Source organism: Carcharhinus amblyrhynchos, unplaced genomic scaffold (assembly GCF_965287045.1).
Source record: "Carcharhinus amblyrhynchos unplaced genomic scaffold, sCarAmb.v2.hapA scaffold_42, whole genome shotgun sequence".
NCBI classification, from domain to species: Eukaryota; Metazoa; Chordata; class Chondrichthyes; order Carcharhiniformes; family Carcharhinidae; genus Carcharhinus; species Carcharhinus amblyrhynchos.
The window spans coordinates 1216386-1242448 of NW_027649783.1; the positions used below are offsets into that span (position 1 = coordinate 1216386).

The 26063-nt window shown below is 45.0% G+C and overlaps 6 non-coding genes across 6 annotated transcripts; 2 read left to right on the forward strand and 4 right to left on the reverse strand.

Annotated features, from left to right (window-relative positions):
• Nucleotides 1-3902: 3902 nt before the first annotated feature.
• trnar-ucg (transfer RNA arginine (anticodon UCG)) lies at nt 3903-3994 on the reverse strand. Its single transcript is given in 2 exon segments — nt 3903-3938; nt 3958-3994. It is a non-coding gene; the product is annotated as a tRNA-Arg (tRNA).
• Nucleotides 3995-6404: 2410 nt separating this feature from the next.
• Nucleotides 6405-6476, forward strand: trnam-cau (transfer RNA methionine (anticodon CAU)). The gene has a single exon. It is a non-coding gene; the product is annotated as a tRNA-Met (tRNA).
• A 2425-nt stretch (nt 6477-8901) lies between these two features.
• trnar-ucg (transfer RNA arginine (anticodon UCG)) lies at nt 8902-8993 on the reverse strand. The gene is given in 2 exon segments: nt 8902-8937; nt 8957-8993. It is a non-coding gene; the product is annotated as a tRNA-Arg (tRNA).
• A 2579-nt stretch (nt 8994-11572) lies between these two features.
• Nucleotides 11573-11646, forward strand: trnat-agu (transfer RNA threonine (anticodon AGU)). The gene has a single exon. It is a non-coding gene; the product is annotated as a tRNA-Thr (tRNA).
• Nucleotides 11647-16388: 4742 nt separating this feature from the next.
• trnas-gcu (transfer RNA serine (anticodon GCU)) lies at nt 16389-16470 on the reverse strand. The gene has a single exon. It is a non-coding gene; the product is annotated as a tRNA-Ser (tRNA).
• A 5760-nt stretch (nt 16471-22230) lies between these two features.
• Nucleotides 22231-22321, reverse strand: trnar-ucu (transfer RNA arginine (anticodon UCU)). Its single transcript is given in 2 exon segments — nt 22231-22266; nt 22285-22321. It is a non-coding gene; the product is annotated as a tRNA-Arg (tRNA).
• Between the last annotated feature and the right edge of the window lie 3742 nt (nt 22322-26063).

The window sequence follows — 26063 nt, forward strand, 5'->3', positions numbered from 1 at the left end:
TGTTTACCGGCATCTCCACGTCATGACTTCATCAAAACAGACAGTGAAATGGAACATTGTTCAATAAATCTCTGATGAGCTGTCAAAAAAATGTTGCCTAATTTTGGTATACTTTGAAAAGCTCAGAGGAGGTATCATACCCAATGGCTCGTTGGTCTAGGGGTATGATTCTCGATTTGGGTGTAGTACTAGTATGCGAGCGGTCCCGGGTTCAAATCGCGGACGAGCCCTGCGTTTTTTTATCAAAAGATAGTTCTTTGCAATGAAGGTGGCGACAATGTGTGAAAGCCGAAGCAGTGTTTACCTCCCGAGAACTCATTGCAGAGAAAATATCTCTGCAGAACTCGAAAAGCAACCATACAGTCTGACAGGACTGGGAATCCCAGTCAGGTTTTAATTTTTCCATGTTTTAGTTTAATTCCGGTGCCGAGTGAACCGTGAGTATTGATGAGTTTCAGCAGTCCTGTTGAGGGAAAATTCACAATCAGGCGACGAACACACGAACAGAGGAAATAAGGGCAGAAGAAGGCCATTCGGCCCCACAAGGCTGCCCCGCCATTGGCTGATCTGCTTGTGCTTCGATTTCCAATTTTCCATCTGTTCCCGGTAACCTTTGATTCTGTTGCCAAGTAGGAATCTATCCACCTCCGGAATAAAAGTGTTCAATATCCCCGCCTCCACCGCCTTCTGAGACAGAGTTCCAACGCTCCGAGAGAACAGAATTCACCGACCCCAAAAGAGGAAGCTCAGTTTTCTTTAAGTGTCCGTTGTTCTGCATTCACTCACAAGAAGAGACATCATTTCCAGGCGCAACTTGTGAAGACCATTCAAGATCTGATGTGCTTTGAAAAAGGTACCTCCCACTCGGAGTATCTCCGGTACAGAGATTCCCAGTCAGTCTGTGTAACCTTTCCTCTTCTCAATCTGGTAAATCTCCTCTGCACTGTCCAGCTATTCAAGTTATCAAACTGACAATCTCTTCTGGACCGTTTACAGCGCATTTACATCCTTCATTAAATATGGTTACCAAAACTTCAGACAATATTCGAGATACTTCACTGATGACCTAAACAACTGAAGCATAACATTATTTTCTTACATGGTCAAATGACTGTAACAAAGCAGACATTCCATTAACCTTTTTTTATTACTTGCTGTACCTGCATACTAAATATTTGTGACTCGAACACAACGAAATCCCTTTGCATCTGGGGAAGTTTGCAGCCCTTCTAGAATTGAGTAATAATCTGGTTTTGTTCTCTTCCTGCCAAAATGAATAAGTTCACATTATATTCCAGTTGCCAGGTTTCTACCCATGCACAAAACCTTTCTATAACCATCTCCAAGCTCCTTACGGCCTCTCCACAAGTTACTTTGCGACATATATTGTGTCTTCTGTAAATTTTGCTGCCGTGTTTTCAGCTGTGGACTGCGATAGCTGAGCTTCTATAGAGATGACAACTCCCAGACACAAAGTGTCCGATGATCTTTTCCTGTGCTGGAACTATTCTGTGTGTATGGATGTGAAAACCATTCTGTATCACTTGGTGTGTGATGCAGGAATTGAGTGTGGAATTCATTGTCTATCTGTCAGTCTCTATGGGTGTATATGAGTGAATGATTCATTCTGGATCACTCTGTCTTTTGTTCACACTGTGATTGCGGATTGATTGTTTGTCTCCCAGTCTCTGAGCCACTTTGTAGATCTGGGACAATTCAATAAATAATTTACCTCAATGAAATTGGGTCTTTTTTTTCTAATTGATAAACTGTTCGACACGATCCCCCATCCAAACTATTTCATATAACATTATCTTTTTGTCTCTGAAATCCATTCACCCTCCAACACTTCCCCAGCTTTCCATTAAATACAGCTGTGCTAATCGTCTCCGATCATAGAATCCCTACCGTGCAGAAGAAGGCCATTTGGCCCATCAAGTCTGTACCGACCACATTCCCACCCAGGCCGTGGTGCTGTAACCCGCATTTACCTTGATGATGCCCCTGACACGAGGGTGAACTTAACATGACCAATCAACCTAGCCCGCACATCTTTGTGTTACGGGAGGATACCGACGCAGACATGGGGAGAATGTGCAAACTGCACAGAGTGAACCGGGGCAGGAACTGAACCTGGGACTCTGGCGCTGTGGGGTAGGAGTGCTAACCATTGTGCCTCCCTGCCGCCCAAAATTCTTTCTCGTTTCTTCGCAAATTTCCCGTCTCGTATTCTTGGATGGTCAACTGAAATTTAAATCTACTGATCGTTTCTCCTTGTGTTCTGCAGCGATATATTCACTGCAGGGAATTCTCGAGAGCTCAAACCTGCTCCCGATTTAATAAACGGTGGCTGGGCTTGTCCGGGATTATGAACCCGGGACCTCGAGCACGATAATTCTTCCCCAAGTGAGAATCAAACCACAAGTACAACAAGACAACTGCCAACTGCCAACGCTTTAGCCAATAGCAAATTGCAAATGCTGCCAACTCAATGATGATTTTAGAGTAATTTGTCTAGTGGAATTTATGATTAAATTACGCGGTCTATTTTATCACAGCCCAGCATTAATTCTTCATATTGACCGATTCCTGCATTCCTGATGTGAATGTCTTCCCTCTGTTGAAGTTCTGGGTTGCGGCCGGTAGATGTCAGCACAGTCAGATCGAGCGAAGCTCACAGACCAGAGAGGGGCAAACAATTCGGGGCCGTGGGTTTCTGCTATGGATCTTCATGTGAGTGAACAGGCCCATTCTCGGCCCACAGAGCTTTCTTCCCTGTTACTGTCTTCTCTGCCGCCATTTTGCCTGGTAAAAAAGCATGCTGCGGATTGGGGGACAGGTATTGCCCATTTTCAAGCTCCTCTCAGTCATCAGCATGAATGCTGCCTCGCTTCAGTCTGGAGGATGTCGGGGAAGCGTTACTGATGGAATTTCCCTCACAACCTTAGGATGCGCTGATACACTGGTCGCATGTACATCATTGCGCTAAAACCACCAACCATCAATGGCATGTATGAGTGAGATATATTCTTATCTGCCCATCTCTGGTCCCGTTTTATCGAAATGACATTTTCTGAAAACCTTTCACTAATTTAGAGCCCAGGATCAGCCCATCCCTCAGCCTTGTTATTACAGGAGAAGGAGGATCCAGTTTCTCAGTCCGTTACCAGGCCATTCTCTTTCTGCTCAATGATTCTTCTTTTTATGGCCTGTTGGTGTCGCCTGCAGGACCAGCATTTGTTGCCCTTCCCTAATTGCCCTTCAACTGAGAGGGGCTTCTTTGACCATTTCAGAGGTCAGGTAAGAGTCACCCTCTTACTCTGGGTCTGGAGTCACATGTAGGCCAGACCAGTTAAGGAGGCCAGACTTATTTATCTAAAGTGCACCGGTGAACCAGATTACAGTGAACAACAATCGCCGGTAGTTTCAAGGCCGCCATTACTGAGAGGAGCTTTCAATTCCAGATTGATGAAATAGTGAATTTAAATTTCATCAGCTGCCGTGGTGGGATTTACTCCGTGTCCCCAAAGATTAGTGCGGGTCTCTGGATTACCAGCCCAGTGACATCACCTTTCATCCCTGTAATCAGAAACACTTCACTCAGCTCGTTATTAAACCTCTTCCTGAGGAGATTAGATTTTCCTCCACAGAATTTTATTAAACTATTTGCTACAAAGCCTGTTGCTCCATTCGGGAGCATCAATAATTTATTAAGATCACACAAGAAAGACAGATTTCCTCGGAGGAGACTAAAATAATGAGATGAGAAAATTGAATGAACAAAACAACAAGGAAATACATTCTGAGAAAGCGCCCTGCAATGTTTGCAAGAAAATGCAGAACTTTCAGCTGAAGAAGGAAATCTCAGTTTGCCGGAAGTTTTACCAGATTTCTGCACAAAACGACCGCGACAGGACTCGAACCTGCAATCTTCTGATATCATCACCACCACAATTACCGAAGTCAGACGCCTTATCCATTAGGCCACGCGGTCAACCGATACATCACCGCCCCAAATGTTGGCCTCAAGTCAATAACTGTCGTGATTATATTTATTTTCAGTTTTGTTTTTGGTTACTTCTCTGATTTCCAGATGCCAAAAAATTGAAGTGGAATCCCCAGAGTTTGTCAACACCAGAATTCTAACGTCCACTTCTAACATTCTTGGCTGCCTGTCTGTGTAGAGTTTGCACGCTCTCTCCGTGTCTGCGTGGGTTTCCTTCGGATGCTCCGGTTTCCTCCCATCTCCAACCATGTGCAAATTTGGTGGATTGGCCAGGCTAAATTGACCCTTATTGTTAGGGGGATTAGCAGAGTAATTACGTGGGGTGACAGGGAGGGATTTACTGTCGGAGAGTCGGTGCAGAATATCTGGGCCGAATGGCCTCCTTCCGTACTATCGGGATGCTTTGCCTCTTGCACTTCCTGTCTTCAATCTTCAATGCCTGTCCTCAAATCCTTCTGCTAGCAGCTAATGCAGCAACTTCCCCCTGTGTACCTTAGTTCAATATGTTCTACTCTTTTCCACCTCTCTTCCAGCGCCACTCAATCCCTTTTGCTGCACAGAGAGAAACTCCGAGTTATCCAGCCATACCTTGGAGCTAAAATCCCTCACCGCTGGATCCAAAACAGTAAATCTCCTTTCCCCCTTCATAAGGACTCTCACACACTTTGTAAAGCCTGGTTACCGGATCTGGGGGCAATCCTAAAACAGCTACAGTTAATCAGAGCTTCATAAAGATTGAGCAGAACTTCCCAGTTTTTATACTCAGTATCTCCAGTTATGAAGCCAAACATCCAATCCGCCTTCCTGACGACTCTCTTAAAATCGTCTCTCTCCTTCAAAGATCTATCTGACCCTCAGGTCCCCCTGAGCCTGCACACTGCTCAGAACTGGACCAGTCAGTTTCTATTGCCTTTCCCCATCTCTTCTGTCAAAATGCAGCACTGTCCCTGAGTGTGGGATTATTAATTTGTCTCTGCTACAACATCAGTGAGAGTTGAGACTGCAGCTTCTGTTTCTCCACTGTTAGGCTGACAGCACCGTGGTTGTTCCCTCACCTCAGGGACTGCAGCAGTTTAAGAAAGCAGCAAACCACCACATACTTAAGGCCGGTTAGGGATTGGCAATGAACGTTGGCCTAGTCAGTGGTACCCACCTCTCGAAATGAATAAAACAAATAAAAACTCGCAACTCCAACCGGAGACGGAGAGACACAGAACAAATCTCACTCACATGCATGTGTTGGATACAATATGAATCACCCAATCACATTCCCGAACAGAGGGTAAAAGGCAGTCGAAATTGGGCGATCGTGATCCACTTCCAGTTTAACCAGAGTTTTATACAAGAACAGAGAAGATCTTAACACAACAGACAACATTTTAACCCAACATGGAACATCATGAGATCAGATAATTAACATTAGTAAAACGGAAAACATCTTCACGGAGAATATTTTGACACAACAGAGCGGTGCAGAGGAGGTTCACTAGGCTGAGACCTGAGATGAGGAGGTTAGCCTATGAAGAGAGACTGGATAGACTGGGTCTGTACTCGTTGGAGTTTAGAAGGATGACGGGGGGATCTTATAGAGACATATAAGAGAATGAAGGTGACAGATAGGATAGAGACAGAGAGATTCTTCCCGCTCAGAAAGGATAGCAAGACTAGAGGTCACAGCCTCAAGATAAGGGGTGGGGGGCAGTTTAGATCAGATCTGAGGAGGAACTTCTTCACTCAAAGGGTAGTGAATCTACGGAATTCACTGCCCATTGAAGTGGCCGAGGCTACCTCGCTAAATATATTTAAGTCACGGGTAGATAGGTTTTTGATAGACAAGGGAATTAAGGGATATGGGGAGAAAGCGGGAAAGTGGAACTGGTCCACTTCAAATCAGCCATGATCTTATTGAATGGCGGGGCAGGCTCGAAGGGCGAGATGGCCTACTCCTGCTCCTATTTCTTATGTTCTTATGTAACAGGGAACACGTTTACAGAACAGGACATATATTAAGAGAGTATTTTAAAAATATTGACACAAGATGGATCATATTTACACAGCCGGGAAGGCGTTTTAGACAACAACAGAAAACATTTCTCAACAACGGAGAGCACAGTTACACAGCAGGAAATATATTTTCAAACATGCATTTGCAACAGAAAATTCCTTTTAAAATAGTGATCGACTCTCTAATTCCGTATCTTGCCGGTTTCGCAACACTTTGTCTGTCGTTCCATGTGTCCAAGCAGTCTCTCATGCTGCTATTGTGTGTTTTTCTCTGTCTATTGTATTCTCGGTGTGATGCAGTGATGCCTCCTCACACTGGTGTTCCTATTAAACGATAGAGGAGTGACCATCTGTCTGACTACATTGATGGGCAGCAGAGTGACATTCTTGCCGTAGCAGAGTGGCGCAGCGGAAGCGTGCTGGGCCCATAACCCAGAGGTCGATGGATCGAAACCATCTTCTGCTATTCTTGCTCATAGTGATGATGAAACAACTTCACGGTAACTGAAGCAGTTGTGACTTTTACCTGGAGAACACAAACTGTTATTTGGCTTCCCTTTTCCCCGAAAAACCTCGATCTGGAGTAAATGGCTTTTTCTGCAACCAGAGCCTTACACAAGAAGAGGGAACATCTTAACACAACATGCAACAATTTACAGGCAACAACAGTGAACATCTTTGAGCAATAGTTCAAAGCAGGACAGCTGTGTCTCTGCTACAATATCAGTGAGAGCTAAGGCTGCAGCTTCTGTTTCTCCAGGAGAAAAGTTCTGGATAAAGCCGGAATTTATAAGGATTTTTATCACTGAGACATTATCTGGCCGTCTGTATCTCACTGTCCTGACTCACTCTGTCTCTGTCTATCCCTCTACGCTCTCTGATCCACTCGACATGAAGGCAGGATGTTGTTTAGTGACTGAGTGCACGCCTAACCCGCACATCTTTGGACCATGGGAGGAAACCCACGCAGATACGAGGAGAATGTGAAAACTCCACCCAGACATTGGCCTCAGCTGGGAACCGATCCAATGTGCCTGGAGATGTGAAGCAGCAGTGCTAACCACTGTGCAACCGCGCCGTCCACGACATACCAGTTTGTCGGCCAGGGACAGTTATCAGGGCGGCTTGGGTCAATGTCTGTGAGAGTTTGCACATTATCCCCGTGCTTGCGTGGGTTTTCTCCGGGTGCTCCGGGTTCCTCCCACACCCCAAAAACGTGCTTTTCGGCTGATTGGTGTTAATAAATCGTCCCTAAATTGGATCTCCCTTAATCTAGCGCACATTTCATTCCCAAAATTTACACCCCTTTATGGTGGAGTCCACGAGATGTAGACAAAGGTCGTGGGTAGAAGAAGGATTGGAATGAGGCACTCACTGAGTGTAAAAATGGGCGGTGCGGGCTTGCAGGGCTGAAGGGCCTGTTTCCTGTGCTGTGTTGTTCTTTGTTCTTTGTATTTTGTTATCGTTGTCGGTCCCTCGATTCGAGGATGACATCCATTCAGGGCCATGAGTTTCTGCTATGGGTCTTCATGTGAGTGAACAGGCCCATTCTTAGCCCACAGAGCTTTCTCCTCTGTTACTGTCTTCTCTGCCTCCATTCTGCCTCATAAAAGCCTGCTGCCGATTGGGGGACAGGTTTTGGCCATCTTCAACGATTTGTAACAAACTCCTCCCAGTCATCAGCATGAATGCTGCCTCCCTTCAATCTGGAGGGTGTTGGGGAAACATTACTGATGGGATGTCTCTCACACTCTGAGGATTCGCTGATACACTGGTCACATCTACATCATTGTGCTAAAACCATCAACTATCAATGGCATGTATGTGAGAGAGTGAGATACATTCCTATCTGCTCTTCTCTGGTCCATTTTATCGAAATGATTTTTCACAAAATCTTTCATTAATTTAAAGCCCAACATCAGGCCACCCCCAGCCTTATTGTTTTTGGAGAAAAGGATCCAGATTCTCAATCCGTCACTCGACCATCTCGTTTTTCTGGAACTTCGACCAGATTTCTACAGAAAAACGATAGGACTCGAGCCTGTAATCTTCTGATACTATTTCAGTTATTATTAGAACGATCAGACGCCTCAGCCATTCGGCCAGACTGTCAAATGACAAAACCTGCCATCAAATGTCAGCATTTGTTACCGGCAGAGCATTCTCTTTCTCCTTAATAGTCCTTCTTTATGGGCTGTGGGGGTCGCCTGCAGGACCAGCATTTGTTGCCCTCCTCTAATTGCCCTTCAAATGAAAGTGCCTTGTTCGGCCATTTCAGAGGGCAGTTAAGAGTCACCCTCATTGCTCTGGGTCTGGAGTCAGATGTCAGCCAGACCAGGTAAGGAGGGCAAACGTCTTCATCTAATGTGCACCGATGAACCAGATCATATTTTACTCCAATTGACAGTAGTTCCAAGGCCACCATTACTGAGACTAGCTTTCAATTCCAGATTGACTTCATCAATGAATTGAAATTCCACCAGCTGCCGCAGTGGGATTTACTCCGTGTTCCCAAATACTAGTGCGGGTCTCCGGATTACCAGCCCAGTGACATCACCTTTCATTCCTGAAAACAGAAACAGTTCATTCAGCTCATTATTAAACCCCTTCCTGAGGAGATTAGAATTCCCTCCACAGAATTCTATTGAACAGATTGCATCAAAGCCTGTTGCTCCATTCGGGAGCATCAACAATTTATTAAGATCGCAAAGAAAAGATTGATTTCTTGGGACGAGATTAAAATAATGAGATTAGAAAATTGAATGAACAAAACAACAAGGAAATACATTCTGAGAAAGATCCCTGCAATGTTAGCAAGAAAATGCAGAGCTTTCAGCTGTAGAAGGACATCCCGTTTTGTTTTGGAACTACGACCAGATTTCTGCATAAAACGACCGCGACAGGACTCGAACCTGCAATCTTCCGATACCATCACTGTCATATTAACCGAAATCAGACGCCTTATCCATTAGGCCACGCGGTCGATACACATTACTGCCTACCGAATGTCAGTACCGTGTGAATATCTGCCGTGGTTATATTAATTGTCAGTTCTATTTTTGGATGTTTCCCTGATTCCCAGATGCCACAAACTGAAGGGGAATCCCCAGTGTTTGTAACCGGCAGAAAACGGAAGATCATTTCCAACATTCTTGGCTGCCTGTCTGTGTGGAGTTTGCACGGTCCCCCCGTGTGTGTGTGTTTACTTCGGGTGTTCCGGTTTCCTCCCATCTTTAATGAAGTGCAGATTAGGCGGATTGGCCAGGCTAAATTCCCCCTTATTGTCAGGGGGATTAGTAGGGTAATTAGGTGGGGTTACAGAGAGGGATTCTCTGTCGGAGAGTTGGTGCAGAATGGTCGGTGCGGCCTCATTCCGCACTGTGGGGATCCTCTGCCTCCTACACATCCTGTCTTCAATCTTCAATGCCTGTCCCTGAATCCTTCTGCCAGCAGCTAATGCAGCAACTTCCCCCTGTGTACCTTAGTTCAATATGTTATTTTATTTTACACGTCTCTTACATCACCACTCAATCCCGTTAGCTGTAAAGAGTGAAAATCCGAATTATCCAGTCAAACCTTTGAGCTAAAATCCATCATCGACCGATCCAAAGCAGTAAATCTCATCTTCACCCACGTCAGGACTGTCCCACACTTTCTAAAGTGTGATTACGGGGTCTGGGTACAATCCTAAAACAGCCGCAGATAATCAGAGCTTTATAAAGATTGAGCAGAACTTCCCAGTTTTTATACTCAGTATCTCCAGTTCTGAAGCCAAGCATCCAATCCGCCTTACTGACGACTCTCTTAAAATCGCCTCTCTCCTTTAAAGATCTCTCTGAACCTCAGCTCCCTCTGAGCCTGCACACTGTTTAGAACTGGACCATTCAGTTTCTGTTGCCTCTCCCCATCTCTTCTGTCCAAATGCAGCACTGTTCCTGAGTGTGGGATTAATAATATGTCTCTACTACAATATCAGTGAGAGCTGAGACTGCAGCTTCTGTTTCTCCAAGAGAATCTTTCTGGATAAAGCCGGAATTTACAAGGATTTCTGTAACTGATAGACTATCTGATAAATTATCACCGCCCTCACTCACTCTATCGGTGTCTATCCCTCCACCCCCACTCAGTAACTGTATAGGAAGGGGGAATATTGTTGGATAATGACTGACTGCATACAATCTGTATCTTCTTTTGATCAAATAGAGAGGGAGAGAGATTCTCACAGTCTCTTTGTGAGTATGGATTAACCTTTTATATGCCCTCACAAACACAGTAATCTTCTTGCTTTTGTCAATTCCTAAGAAGTACTTGTACCTCTGAGGCCCTGGTGGGCGGTTGAAGGGTGGGGTGAGGTTTGAAGGCGATGCCGCAGGGTGCTGAGTGTGAGACCAGCCGATTTTAAAGCATGTGTGTAGGAAAGTGAAGAGTGAACTTGTCCGTTTGAAGATCACAGAAAAGCTGTGTCTGGAGCTGGGCCCGAGAGACAAGTTTTGTGTTGTCAGTAAATGAACTCCTGTAATGAAGACACAAAATCAGAAAGAGGAAATGCTGGAAATATTCAGCAGCTCCGAAAGCAGCTGTGGAGAGATATTCCTGTCGCCAGGATGTAACTCTCCAATTGGATACTTCACATTGCTCAGATCTGACACTCTCAACACCTTCCTGTAAGGAACAGGAAGGGCGGGAATTGGGTCTTTGTTGATTTGAGCAAACAGAGCAATGCAGCAATGAGAAGCTCCTCACCCCCCGGCGGCTTGGGGAAGGATGGGACTCAGATACAGGCCTCTGGCTGGGGTTCAAAAATGGGGAAAAAACGCATCGAGTTTGAAATGTAAATGCCACAAAAATTGAATTCAATTCGATTCCTGCACAGATTTTGCACTTTGGATCAAGTAGTCAGGATTACTGATCTGTCTATGTTGCTCTGTTTCGGTTACAGTCTTCTCTAGAGCCCTCGGTTCAAATCCCAATTCTGATGCTGATTTTTTTTTTCTCCTTCGCGAGGAACCATCCAAACCCAGGAAATCTCTCAGCACAAGGGGCTGATGCAGAGGAACAATGACCACCTGTAAGTTCCACTCCGAGACACACATCATCCGGACTTGGAAACATATCACCGTTCCCATGGCTGGCTCAGAATCCCGGAACTCCCTCCCTAACAGCAGTCTATGTGTACATACACCACATGGACTGCAGTGTCGCCAGAATGAATTCATCGCCAATTACCCAAAGACAATTAATTCGGACAATAAATGCTTCCCGGGCCAGTGACACACATACCCCGTATGAATAAAGTATTTTCTCTTTTAAATCAATTCGTGCGAGAGAAGGAACACAGCTGCCTTCAGAGCAGAAAACTGTGTGTGTGAATCACATCTCTATTTTTACACCAAATGTGTGTCTGAAAACAGTAAGTGGACCCAGCTCACGTTAAACCGTTCAATATTTAGTCGGATAGTTCACAGGTACGTTCCAATTCTGGCAGTATCTCCTTTTTCACAAATACCACCAGATCTGGAACGTATTTCCAGCGTTTCGCTGAGCCCACCCACAGCAGTGACAGGATCTGTGGCTCAGTTGGTTAAAACGCCTGCCTAGTAAACAGGAGATCCTGGGTTCAATTCCCAGTGGAGCCTTGGTTCTTTTTCACTGGTGTTTGCAATTGTGCCCGTCGCAAGATCCAGTTTTGCCTTTCCCTTCACAGTGGATAATCTCCAAAGATGGAAACATTTCGAGACTCCCCACAAATATCTCGACTATTTGTTGAGATGATCCAGGTATTTTCATCATCTTGCAGTTAAAGAAAAAACGTCTGTAATAAACCCAATGCTGTAAGTTCATCAAACACAGATTTCCATTATTTTCTCAGGGAATTCCGAACACAGTCAAATGGCTTAAATCGTTCCATGTGTCCAAGCAGTCTCTCACGCTGCTATTGTGTGTTTTTCTCTGTCTATTGTAATCTCGGTGTGATGCAGTGATACCTCCTCACACTGATGTTCCGATTAAACGATACAGGAGTGAAAATCTGCCTGACTACATTCATTGGGAGCAAGTCGAGCCTTTGCCGTAGCAGACTGGTGCAGCAGAAGCGTGCTGGGCCTATAACCCAGAGATCGATGGATTGAAAGCGTTCTCTGCTACTCCTGTTCACAGTGGTGATAAAACAACTAAACGGTAACTGTGAAGCAGTTGTGACTTTTACCTGGAGTACACAAGCTGTTATTTGGCTTCCCCTTTCCCCCAAAAACTGTTCTCGGACCCTTGCTGTTTGTCATTTTCATAAATGACATGGATGAGGAAGTGGACGGATGGGTCAGTAAGTTCGCCGACGATACGAAGGTTGGTGGTGTTGTGGATAGTCTGGAGGGATGTCAGAAGTTGCAGCGGGACATAGATAGGATGCAAGACTGGGCGGAGAAATGGCAGATGGACTTCAACGCGGATAAATATGTAGTAGTCCATTTTGGCAAGACCAATGGGATGCAGGAGTACAATATCAAGGGTAGGAGTCTTGGCTGAGTTGAAGAGCAGAAGGATCTTGGGGTCCGGGTCCACAGGGCTCTTAAATCGGCCTGGCAGGTGGAGGATGTGGTCAAGAAGGCGTATGGTGTACTGGCCTTAATCAATCGAGGCATTGAGTTTAGGAGTCGGGAGGTAATGCTGCAACTTTATAAAACCCTAGTCAGACCCCACTTGGAGTACTGTGCGCAGTTCGGGTCGCCTCACTACAGAAAGGATGTGGAAGCTATTGAGAGGGTGCAGAGGAGATTTACAAGGATGTTGCCTGGATTGGGAGGCATGCCTTATGAAGATAGGTTGAGGGAGCTAGGTCTCTTCTCCCTGGAGAGACAAAGGTTGAGAGGCGACCTGATAGACGTTTATAAAATGCTGAGAGGAATAGATAGGGTGGATTCTCGTGGGCTATTTCCCAGGACTGAAATGGTCGCTACGAGCGGACACAGGTTTAAGGTGCTGGGAAGCAAATACAGAGGAGATGCTGGGGGAAAGTTTTTCACTCAGAGGGTGGAGAGTGAGTGGAATCGGCTGCCGGCGGCGGTGGTAGAGGCGAACTCGCTGGGGTCTTTTAAATGACTTCTGGATGAGTATACGGGATCTAATGTGTTTGGAAGTTACAGAAAGTTCTATGGCTTGGTAGATGTAGATGTGATTTGCGCAACTTGTGGGCCGAAGGGCCTGTTTGTGCTGCAGTGTTCTATGTTCTATATATAAAACCTCGATCTGTACTAAATGGATTTTATATGCAACCGGAGTATTACACCAGAAGAGGGAACATCTTAACACAACATGCAAAAATTTACAGACAAAAAAAATCCTCACGGAGAATCTCTTTTACACAACAGGGAACAAGTTTGCAACAGAAAGGGGCATATTAATAGAACAGATCTGTGCCTCACTGCTCTAACTCACTCTATCCCTCCATCCCCTCTCATCAACTCTATATGAAGGCGGGATCTTGTTGTTTAGTGACTGAGTGCACACAATCTGTATCTACATCTGATCAAATAGAATTCAGCTTGTGAACAATATCATCGTTTCAACCAGCTCTGGGTTAACCCAGGCACAGGTCTGATTGGCTGCAGCCCCCTGAATCTGGGGAACAGACACTGTGAGCATCGCCGGCCTCAGAGGCTTTCACAGTTACTGAGCTGGGAAACTCCAACTAATCCCCGAGAATCCACAGCACAGAGCGAGAGGAGAGGAAAACCTGTCCTGGGAGCTGTCAATCTGAGACACAGTTTGACCTGTCAATGTGCAGATGTGAAGCTGCTCCTTCCATTCCCAATCTGCTATAACCAGGAGTTCCTAACGCCCAATAATGACCAGCTTGCAGCAATGTGTTTGAATGAACACGATGTCATATCATCCAAGCAGCATTTTGAAATGATCATTCAGTGTATTCTGATGAAATTTATTTCTTATGTTCTGTGTGTCATTCCATAAGGATCTTCCTCTGAAATGAGACCTTGTTTTGTCCTTGAGCTCCTGATGCTGTTGTTTTCAATCTGCTCACATTCTGATTTCCCTCATGGAACCAGAGAAAGGGAACAACACTGAATCATTCGGCTTATCTTGTCCATACCAACCCGAGGATACCCAGGTGTCCTTTCCAAACTCAGCTGCCTGCACCTGGCCCAGAACCATGCAGCTGAATGCATGATGGAGATCCAAATACTTCATAGCAAAAACTCCCCAGGATGGCTGCCCGAAGCAAACATTTCCAACCATAAGCGCTATGAGCAGTGTTGGAATCTGCGTGGGGAAACCCCACTGGATTTCAAATCCAGCGCCTCAACCACTCAGCCATCGCAGCTGCTTATTTACCAGAATAATGTAACCACCTCAGTAATGTGCATATATTAACTTCATCAGGAACCAGGATTGTGCAGAGCACAGAGTGTGAGCTGAAATTTGTTCCTCAACTTATATTTTGTATCTCTGTCTCTGAATTCATTTATTAGGTCGGAGACTTGTTTTTCTATTTAAATATTTTTCCATTGAAATCTAATTACGTCGGAAGAGAAAAAGAAAAAAAAACCTCCATTACTGTCGAATATTGTGTTCACCCTGTGTTTGTTCACTCTGTTTAAAGTCCAAGAGGCCGCGGATAAGATTCTAAATAAATTATCAATGCGATGCCCGGGAATCGAACCCGGGTCAACAGTTTGGAACGCAGCTATGCTCACCTCTATACCACCATCACTCACGCTGCACACACCCTTGATATTTGTGTTAGTTTTAATTACGGAACTTCCTCAGTTGCTGATTTTATCAGGCACCAGGAGAGCCCGGAGACCAGTTTGGAAACTAAACTTGGCTTGTCTGGTTGAAGCCACCTTTTTACAATTGTTCCTTACTGGGAACTCATTGATCAATTCTGAGGCCTGTTCTTTCATTTCACAAAGTTTCCACTCAAAGCAAATTGAAGCTGAATTTTCCATTAGAAAGATCGTGATGGTGAGGATTTTTACTGAATTTCATTTTAAGAGTGTCCACCTACTGTTGTGATGTGCGATAACTAATTAAATAAATCAGAACAGTGATGGTCAGAAACTGACCCTTGGTCAAATGCTCTCACAGTCACCACTCCATCACCATCGCTCACCTGGCTCTGTCACCCACTCTGTAAGAAAGTCCAGCTCTGACAGTGAATCTGGTTCCCTCCAGGTCCAATCGGAGGATGGTCAGAAACTGTCACTGTCAGAAACTCCATTATCAGCGAGTGTGGGATGGTTATTTAACTGGCTGTCACTGGTTGGTGAGGTTGTGATTTACTGTTACCTGTCAGTGCCGGAGCAACAAATAAAACTATACAAACACTTAGTTGGGGAAAGGGTTTCTCCTGAGGCACTGGGAGTATTTGCATAATAGATATCTGCTTCTGTTCAGTTTGACGGCTGTCACGTCTGATACACTTTGATTCTTGTATTTTTCCCCCACCATACCCTTTCCCTATCGCGATGTGTCATTTTTAGATATTCGTTTGCATAAATGTTGAACGGAAACCAATTGGAATTGGCCGATTATTTCACCAAGATGCCCTTTCTGCTCTGAACACTTTTTGTTGCAGTGTGAGTGCTGCAGCTGGGGATCTGCGGCACAAAGAATGACATGTAGGACTTCTCATCATTGTTTTATTTCATTTGAATTGATTTATTATTGTCACATGTACTAGTATGCAGTGAAAGGTTTTATTTCTTGTGTGCTTTGGAGATAAAGCATACCCGTCATAGAGAAGGAAAGGAGACACTGCAGAATGTAGTGTCACAATCATAGCTAGGGTGTTGAGAAAAGCCAACTCAATGTAAGGAAGGTTCATTCAGAGGTCTGATGGCAGCAGGGCAGAAACTGTTCTTGAGTCGGTTGGTAGGTGACCCCAGACTGTTGTATACATTCTTCCCGATGGAAGAAGATGGAAGAGAGAAGATTGTCTGGTGAAACATTCAAACTTTGCCTGTATCCTCATAACCCCACATATTTACCGTGCTAGTCCCCCTGACACTGAGGGACTATTTAGCATGGCCGATCCCCCGTTACTCCGGCGCTAATTTTCATGGCTAAGCTGCCGATTCTGGAAAGACAAAATCTGCCATTCGGGCCGCAAATGAAGCTGGAGTCTGCTTTGGATCTTCTGAAACCACATGTTTACCTGGTGGCAAACTCCTGTCCAAAACTGGGGTGCTGATTTCAATCGATAGTCAGCTCGAGTTCCTCATGGGATTCGAGATATGGAATTGTTCTGGAACATTCACCCCTCAATCCTGTGTGTCCAAACTTCATCTTGGTTCCGTGAACCTCAAAACACTGAGCGAATCATCAGTTCAGCGGCAGTAAGGAGACAGAACAAGTACACCACCGACGCGGATAGGATTCGAACACACGCATGCACAGCACAATGGATTAGCAGTCCATCGCCTTAACCACTCGGCCACCTCGTCATGCAGGGACTGCTAACCACCTCTTGTGTTTTAACATCCGTAACAAAGAACACATTTCTCCCGCAGGATAACGCTGCCTTCCTGCTTTCTCTTGATTCGTTGTTACTTTTCCATTTGATGTAAATCCAGAGAAAGTAAAGAGAGAGACAGTTCACCTCTCTGCTCCCGGTTTGGTTTTGAATTCACCGAACATGACCTTGATGTAAAACAGAGCAAGTGCTGTGAGTTTGTGGAGCAACAGGAGAGAGTCTGACCTCCCAGTAGAGGGCTGTGTGTCCCAATCACGGAGCTTTTCTGTGTCGGTCTTTGGATTTTGGTTGTTCCTGAAATGACAAATTCAAAAACTGGGATAGAAATGAAATTTTAGGGATGATCCGATTCTCATGTTTAGTTAATTTTTTATGCACTTTTATATTTGAACAATGTGTGAGGAATATGATTTGTCCAGTGTCGGTAAAGTTAAAGCAAGGTTCACAGTCCCAGTTGTTTCTGGGAGCCATCAATGGGGAGAGCTGACTGGCTGTGATTTAACCAGAGGATTCACACCTCAGGAGAGGAGCAAGACTGAGAAGGCGGAGCCTTCATGATCAATCTCAACTGAACCGGGAATTGATCCCGCGCTGTTGGCTGAATAAACTGTCCAGCCAATGGCGACAAGTGCTCTGGGCTACTCATTAATGAAAACTAAGACCATCACTGTTTATATTTGATGGAGTGAGTAGGTGATAGCAGAGGATGGTTTCAATCCATCGATCTCTGGGTTGTGGGGCCAGCACGCTTCCGCTGCGCCACTCTGCTCCCAAAGTCAGCCCCTCCCTGCTTATTACTGCTGCCCGCGAGCCAGGAATCTATTCACTGTCTCTTTTCATTACAAACGAGGCCCTGGGAAGCTCACCCTGGCTGTATAATAACACGTAACATCATCCCGAATGTAACAGACAGAGTAAAACAAACAGAAAACCAGTAAAAAACTATTAGGTCACACTCACAATGAGAGACAGAAAATATTCGAACAAATCAGCAAGATACTGAGATGGAAAAACTGATTAAGTATGAAAAGGGATTTTCTGTTACACAAAGATAGGCCTTGTTTTGAAATGTATGTTCTGTTGTGTAACTGTGCTCTCTGCTGTGTAACTGTTCTCTCTGTTTGGAACTGTGACTCTCCCGTTGACAGATCTTCACTGTGGTTCTGACAAATTCTTCCCTGTTGTGTAGATGTGTTCCCGGTTTGTAAATATCATCCGTCTTGAGCAGAAGTTTTTTCTTCTTTTGTGTGAAATGTTCCCTGTTGTTCTGTGAAGGTGTTTTCTGTGGAAAAGAATCGATGGAAATTTCAAGGCCGCCATTTCTGAGGCTTGCTTTCAATTCCAGCGTTGTTTGGGCCGAATGGCCTCCTCCTGTTTCTGTTTTCTATCCATGTGCCTATGTGTTAAATCAGTGAATTTGAATTTCACCAGCTGCCGTGGTGGGATTTACTCCGTGTCCCCAAAGATTAGCGCGGGCCCCTGGATTACCAGCCCATTGACATCACCTTTCATCCCTGTAAACAAAAACAGTTCATTCAGCTCAGCATTAAACCTCTTCCTGAGGAGATTAGAATTCCTGCCACAGAATTTCAATTAGCCGATTGATGCAAAGCATTTTGTTCTAGTTTTGGAACATTAACAATTTATCCTGATCAAACATACATTGTGGAATATCTGATCTAAAAACATTCAGACGAGTGAGAATTAAATGAACAAAGTTACAAGGAATTTAATTCTGAGAAAGTTGTTTGGGAATAACGGTGGATGTCAGTTAACGGGCGAGAGCTCGGTTTTCAGGAGGTTCCACCAGATTTCTGTAGAAAGAGACCGGACTCGAACCTGTAATCGTTAGATAGCAGCATGGAAAGAAGCAAAGTTAATCGTTTCACCCACTAGGCTCTGTTAAACTGCCGGTTTGTGGAATGTTCCTTGTTCAATCCTGTTCCATCTCTGCGCCACCAGCCCCCACCCCCACCCCGCCCCATAACACACACACACACACACACACACACACACACACACACACACACACACACACACACACACACACACACACACACACAATTTTTTTTGCTGCATCGCTGACTGTATCGGTGCCGCGTCTTGCTCTCTTCTGCACCTGGACAAAAAAAAGCTACTTTCCTTCCACTTTTCACTCTCGCACCTTCACATGGTCCATCTCTGATACTGCCCTATCCTTCCTTGACCTCTCTGTCTCCAATTCTACACAGACTGACCACCTGTAATTAAAACCCCACCGACTCACAAGTCGAGTACAGATCCTCATTCCCCACTCCCTTTAAGGACGCCATCCTCATTCTCCGAGCTTCTGCACCTCAGTCGAACTGCTCCCCTGTTGCCTCTTTCCAAGGTGTAGAAATACCGGCTTTGGACTGAGGTAAACACAGTAAGAAGTCTCACAACACCAGGTTAAAGTCCAACAGGTTTATTTGTTAACAAACGCCACTAGCTTACGGAGAGCTGCTCCTTTGTCAGGTGAGTGGGAGTTCTGATCACAAACAGGGCAGATAAAGACTCAGTTTACAGAATACTGATCAGAATGCGAGTCTTTACAGCTAATCAAATCTTAAAGGCGCAGACAATATGAGTGGAGATAGCATTAAGCATAGGTTAAAGAGATGTGTATTGTCTCCAGACAGGACAGTAAGTGAGATGAATACACAAGCGGTATGCGCCGTGGCGCCTTTTTTATGTGTTCGCCCTCTCTAACTTTAGAACCTGGCTCCGCCCCTGCAAACTGACCAACTGCAGCCGCTTCAAATAGATTCACAAAATTAATGAACAAACGAAAAACAAGCGCAACTGATCCTTTAAGAAGCTGTGACATTCTCTGAAAGCATTATATTAACACCGCTTCAAGAACCAATTTGCTGGAACTAATTCAATATGAACCGTTTCAGTGTCAGCTCTATTCATGGCCAGTTCTCAAACAGACATTGACTGGTTAGAAGTTTTAATGTTATCAGAGAACAGTCATCAATATTCTCCGGGAAGTGAAACTGCCGCCCCGAACTTCATAGAATCTCGACAGTAAGAAGGAGGCCATTCGGCCCACCGAGCCTGTGCCAACAACAACCTCACACAGGCCCTATCCTAATCACCCCACGTATTTAACACGCTAATACTCCTAAGGGGAAATTTAACGTGACCATTCCACCTAACCCGGCATTAATTTTCATGGCGGAACGGCCGATTCTGGAAAGACAATATCTGCCATTAGTGCTGCAAATGAAACTGATGCCTGTTTTGGAGCTTCTGAAACCACCTGTCTTCATGGTGGCAAACCTCTACCTAAAGCTGGTGTCCTGATTTGAATCGATTGCCAGCTGGAGTTTCTCATTTGGATGAAGAATATGGAATGGTGCTGGACTATTCACCCCTCAAACCTGTGGGACTCTGAGTCTTACCTTCACCTTGGTCCGTGAACCTCAAAATAAGTGATCAGTTCACCCTCAATCAGTCAATGCGGAGACAGTGTTTGAAATGGAATAACAAGAAAGATGGAACTCTAATCGATTTGGGCAGAGGTTTTACCCTTTCCGGCAGGCAGTCAGGGTGGTCGTGCGGTCTAAGGCGCTGCGTTCAGGTTGTAGTCTCCTCTGGAGGCGTGGGTTCAAATCCCACTCCTGACATTAATTACATTTTCCTTCGCGCGGCACCATCCAAACCCAAGAAATCTCTCACCTGGCACCACAAGGGCAGCAGATGCAGAGAAACAACGACCATCTCTGAGTTCCACTCCGAGACACATCATCCTGACTTGGAAACATATTCCCGTTCCGATGGTTCACAATCCTGGAAATTCCTCCCGAACGGCAGTGTGTGTGTGCACAGACACCACATGAACTGCACTGGTTCCAGAATGAATTCATCGCCAATTACTCAAAGATAATTAATTTGGAGAATACAGGCTTCCCGGGTCAGTGACACACATTTCCCGGATGAATGAATCATTAAAAAAAATCTCGCGCCACACAAGGGGCACGCCTGCCTTCAGAGCAGAAAACTGTGTGTATGAATCACACCCTGAACACAGCTACTTTTATACCAGATTTGTGTCTGAAAACAGTATTTGGAACCAACTCACGATAAACCGCTCAATGTTGAACGGAAGAGTTTCACTGAGTGATGTGCCTGATGTTTTTGTTCAACATCGGGGGAAAGGGGGATTTGAAATCGGTGCAGTCATAGCCCACTGTAGGATCCAATTATTTTTCTTTCATGAATCTATCCGGGATCCCATAGCATCTGTGGAGAGAGAAACAGTCGTTCCAGTGTAAGGTCTGCATCTGAAATGTGAACTATCTCTATTTTCACAGATCCTTTCCAGTACTGATCGTAAATCTGTTTTCACAAACACGACCAGATCTGGAACGTATTTCCAGCATTCCGCTGTACCAAAGTTAGCAATGTCAGGCTCTGTGGCTAATTTGGTTAAAGTGCCTGTGTAACAGCAGGCATATCCTTGTTTCCAATCAGTGTGCACGGACACTGTTAGTATCACTTATTTCCACAAATACACAGTATCCGGAACGACTTTCCAGCATTCGACCCCACAGGAAGTCTGTGTGGTTTAGTTGTTGAAATCGCCTTTCTGGTAAACAGGTGATGTGGGGTTTGAATCTCAGTCCAGCCTGGATTCCTATCAAGTGATCTTTGCAATTGTGCAAGTCACAATGTCCCTTCCTTGCTAGTCAATATTATCTATCCCTTCACAGTTGATCATCTACAAAGATGAAACAAAAATACATTTCGAGACTCCCCACGATTATTCCGACTGTTTATTTACACGATCGAGGTATTTTCATCATCTTGATGTGAAAAAAAACATTTAATTTGCAACAAACCCAACGGTGTAAGTTCTACAAACACAGTTTTCTTTTTTTTGTCCCCTCAGGGAATTTCTAACACTGTCAAATGACCTTAGAATCATACAATCCGGACAGTGCTGAAGGAGACCATTCTGCCCATCGAGTCTGTAGCGACTCTCCGTCAGAGAATCGCACATAGGCCCTATGCCCGCTAATCTACCTGTACAAACACTTTGGGGACCGAGGGGCAATCGAGCATGGCCAATCCGCCCAAACTGCTCATCTTTGTGGGAGGAAACCGGAACACCTGTTTTCCTGGGATAACTTGCCTGGTTGAATGCAACCTGAACAGCTCTACAAACATTTCCCACCATCCAGGAGAAAGCATCCCACTTCATTCTCTTCTCATGTATAAAAGTTCACTCCCTCCACTACAGACACACAATGGCAGCAGTGTGCACCATCTACAGGATGCACTGCAGCAACACAGCAAGACTCCTTTTCCAGCACCTTCCAAACCCACGGCCACTACAGCCTAGAAGGACAAGTGCAGCAGATACATCAGGATAACACCACCGCGCTGCAGGGCACTGATATTTATTGACTGATTTTTAGTTATTTATAAGTTGTTGTTGTTGCGTGTGAGTTTTTAATCTTCTTTATCTTCCAAAAGAAGCAGAAGAATTATTGAAAAATAAGTTCCTACTTCCAACGCAATCAGCGAACGCAATATCAAACGTTAAGAAAGCCACTGGGGTTTGTGTTTTCTTCTGTGGTTTCCCTGAGAACCGAGTAAACAAACACAGCGTGGAAAGATGGCAGAGCAGGAAATATCTGTGTCAAAGCTGAATCGCGTCAATGAAGCAGCAAACCGTTTGCTACTAATCTGATCCAAAACACAACTCTGATGTGATTTGAACCCACAACCTTTGAATGGCTAACCGATCTGTATTTAGAAGTCCAACGCGCTATCCATTGCGCCACAGAGTCACATGTCCAATGTACCCTTTACAGGGTCTTATATGGATTCTTGACAATGTTAACAGCTGCTGGTAAGTTCAACAATCTTGTATTTAAAACGTCGGGAACTTCACTGATTGCAAACCATGTTGAACATCTTATGCCTGTTAAAACAGCGTTGGAATTGCAGACCTTTATGTCCTTTTTATAGGAAATCTGTCCAGAATGATCCTCCCTCTCTTTCCTCCTCATTCTCTTGCACATCTTGGAGTCTAATCTGGCAGGCTTCATCGTCGGGAGACACATTCTACTCCCTCTGTCACAGGGCGGATCAGTTGCAGTAAAACCCCTGAACAGAACACAACACAAAGCTGGAAGCTGGAAATCTGAAACAAAAACAGGAAATGCTCAGCAGGAGAGGCAACACTTTGATGAATGGAGATTTGTGTAAAACCAGCTCCTGAAGCACAGCACAGCTGCACAGTTTAAAGTTTCCTTTAAATTTAAATTGAAATTAAATATTAAAAATTAAAATAAAAAAAATAAATTAAAATTAAAACAAAATTAAATAGGGATTGGAATGCCCTGCCTGCTGCAGTTGTAAATGCGCCTAATTTGGGGGCGTTTAAGAGATCCGTGGACAGGTTTATGGGTGGAAAGGGATTGGTTTAGGTTAGAGGGTCATTGCTTTTTAATCGGTCGGCTGTTCTGCGCTGTAATGTTCTATGTTCTATATATCCACAATGGATGCTCCATTCTATGATTTTGAACAATTCAAATTGAGAATGTGCATTGTTATTCTAGTCGCCACAGCCTGAAAACCACTTCAGGCATTGATGTCACCCTTGGATTTTAAATTTGTAAATCCATTCTCTATCTTTTTGAAGCGAATATTGAAACATTATCCATCACCCGCTCAGTTCTTTTTGAACGAGAAGGAGAATTGAGGATATATTTGGATAACTTTCTTTGACGAAATTTGTACAGAAGCATAAAGGCGAGAATCACACACAGCGCTTCATTAAACTCACCCGCTAAACATTGAAAGGTGACAGTTATTAATCAAGGGATGGAAATGCATTTATTCGTTTATTTTCCAGACGTCGCTGGATTCCGGGGAAGTGCCGGATGATTGGAAAACGGCTAATGTTACGCCGTTGTTTAAGAAGGGTGCCAGGCAAAAGGCGGGGAATTATAGGCCGGTTAGTTTAACGTCTGTGGTAGGTAAAATGTTAGAATCTGTCATTAAGGAGGAAATTGCGAGGCATCTTGAAGGGAATTGCTTGATAGAGCAGAAGCGGCACGGTTTCATTAAAGGGAAGTCGTGTCTGATAAATTTACTGGAGTTCTATGAGGATGTGTCTAGGGCGGTGGATAGAGGAGAGCCGGTGGATGTGGTCTTTCCAGATTTTCAGAAGGCGTTTGACAAAGTACCTCACAAGAGGTTATTGCAGAAGGTCGAGGGACATGGAGTTGGGGGTAGGGTGTTAGCGTGGATAGAGGATTGGTTGTCAAATAGGAGGCAGAGAGTGGGGGTCAATGGGTGCTATTCGGATTGGCGGATGGTGACTAGTGGAGTGCCCCAAGGGTCGGTGCTGGGGCCTCAGCTTTTTACCATTTATATAGATGATCTGGAGGAGGGAACCGAGTGTAGGGTGTCGAAATTTGCTGATGACACCAAGATTGGGGGAACGGCAAATTGTGCGGAGGGTGTGGAGAGTGTGCAGAAGGATCTAGATAGGCTGGGCGAATGGGCCAGGAAATGGCAAATGGAATTTAATGTTGGCAAGTGTGAGGTGGTCCACTTTGGTGGGAAGAATGGTAGGAAGGACAATTACTTACGGGGCGAAAAACTGCAGCAGGCGACGGTGCAGAGGGACCTCGGGGTCCTTGTGCATGAGTCGCAAAAACCCAGCTTGCAGGTGCAGCAGGTGGTCAGGAAGGCAAATGGGATGCTGGCCTTCATAGCGAGGGGGATTCAATATAAAAGTAGGGAGGTCTTGCTGCGGCTGTATAGGGCATTGGTGAGGCCGCAGCTGGAGTACTGTGCGCAGTTTTGGGCGCCGCACCTGCGCAAAGATATTTTGGCCTTGGAGGGAGTGCAGAGGAGGTTTACATAAGAACATAAGAACATCAGAAATAGGAGCAGGAGTAGGCCATCTGGCCCTTCGAGCCTGCCCCGCCATTCAATAAGATCATGGCTGATCTGTCGTGGCTCAGTTCCACTTTCCCGCCCTCTCCCCATAACCCTTAATCCCCTCTCTTATCAAAAACCCATCAACCCGCTTCTTAAAAATATTTAGCGAGGCAGCCTCCACCACTTCAACGGGCAGAGAATTCCAGAGATTCACCACCCTTTGAGTGAAGAAGTTCCTCCTCAACTCCGTTCTGAACCGCCCCCCCTTTATCTTGAGGCTGTGCCCCCTAGTCCTACTGTCTTTTTTGAGCGGGAAGAGTCTTTCCACCTCTATCCTATCCATCCCATTCATCATCTTATACGTCTCAATGAGATCTCCCCTCATTCTTCTAAACTCTAACGAGTACAAGCCTAGTTTATTCAGCCTCTCCTCATAGCTCAACCCCCTCAACTCCGGTATCAGCCTAGTAAACCTCCTCTGCACTCCCTCCAAGGCCAAAATATCCTTGCGCAGGTGCGGCGCCCAAAACTGCACACAGTACTCCAGCTGCGGCCTCACCAATGCCCTATACAGCTGTTTACTAGGCTGATACCAGAGTTGAGGGGGTTGAGCTATGAGGAGAGGCTGAATAAACTGGGCTTGTACTCGTTGGGGTTTAGAAGAATGAGGGGAGATTTCATTGAGACGTATAAGATGATGAATGGGATGGATAGGATAGAGGTGGAGAGACTCTTCCCGCTCAAAAAAGACAGTAGGATTAGGGGGCACAGCCTCAAGATAAAAGGGAGGCGGTTTAGAACGGAGTTGAGGAGGAACTTCTTCACTCAAAGGGTGGTGAATATCTGGAATTCTCTGCCCGTTGAAGTGGTGGAGGCTGCCTCGCTAAATATTTTTAAGACGCGGGTTGATGGGTTTTTGATAAGAGAGGGGATTAAAGATTATGGGGAGAGGGCGGGAAAGTGGAACTAAGCCACGACAGATCAGCCATGATCTTATTGAATGGCGGGGCAGGCTCGAAGGGCTAGACGGCCTACTGCTGCTCCTATTTCTTATGTTCTTATGTTCTTATGACAATAGGAAAGTTGGAACAGTATGCAATCTGGACAATATACCTGAGCAGAGTGTAACACAGTGGAGACTGGGTAAGATGAGCCGACCATGGGCAGTGAACAAAGTGGAGGTGCAATGTTGTCAGACGGAGCAGGGAGTCGTTGCAGAGTTAAGGAACATCGGAACGTGGGAGTGTTAAATGTTTAATAATCACTGTACAAGTAGACGGTGAAATACAGACCTAAGGCTGGATATTCAATGTGTTCTGAGATGGGTGAATAGACTGTGGCATCTTGGCATGGTAAAGGTGCAATAGGGACGAGGAACACTAAAGGTATACACTTTAATTTATATCACCTCTCCTCGAGCTTCGGACCGAAATATAACACTTCACACTTTCTTACATTAATTAAGTTGCATCTTTCGCATGTCTGCCCATTCCACCAGCCGGTCTGTATCTTCTTGAAGATGTTCAATATCCTTCTCACTAAAGTTTCTCACTATTTTCAAGTTTTGTACTGCTGGTAAATTTTGAGTTTGAAACCTGTACACCCAGGTATCGATCAGTAATATACGTGGAGAAA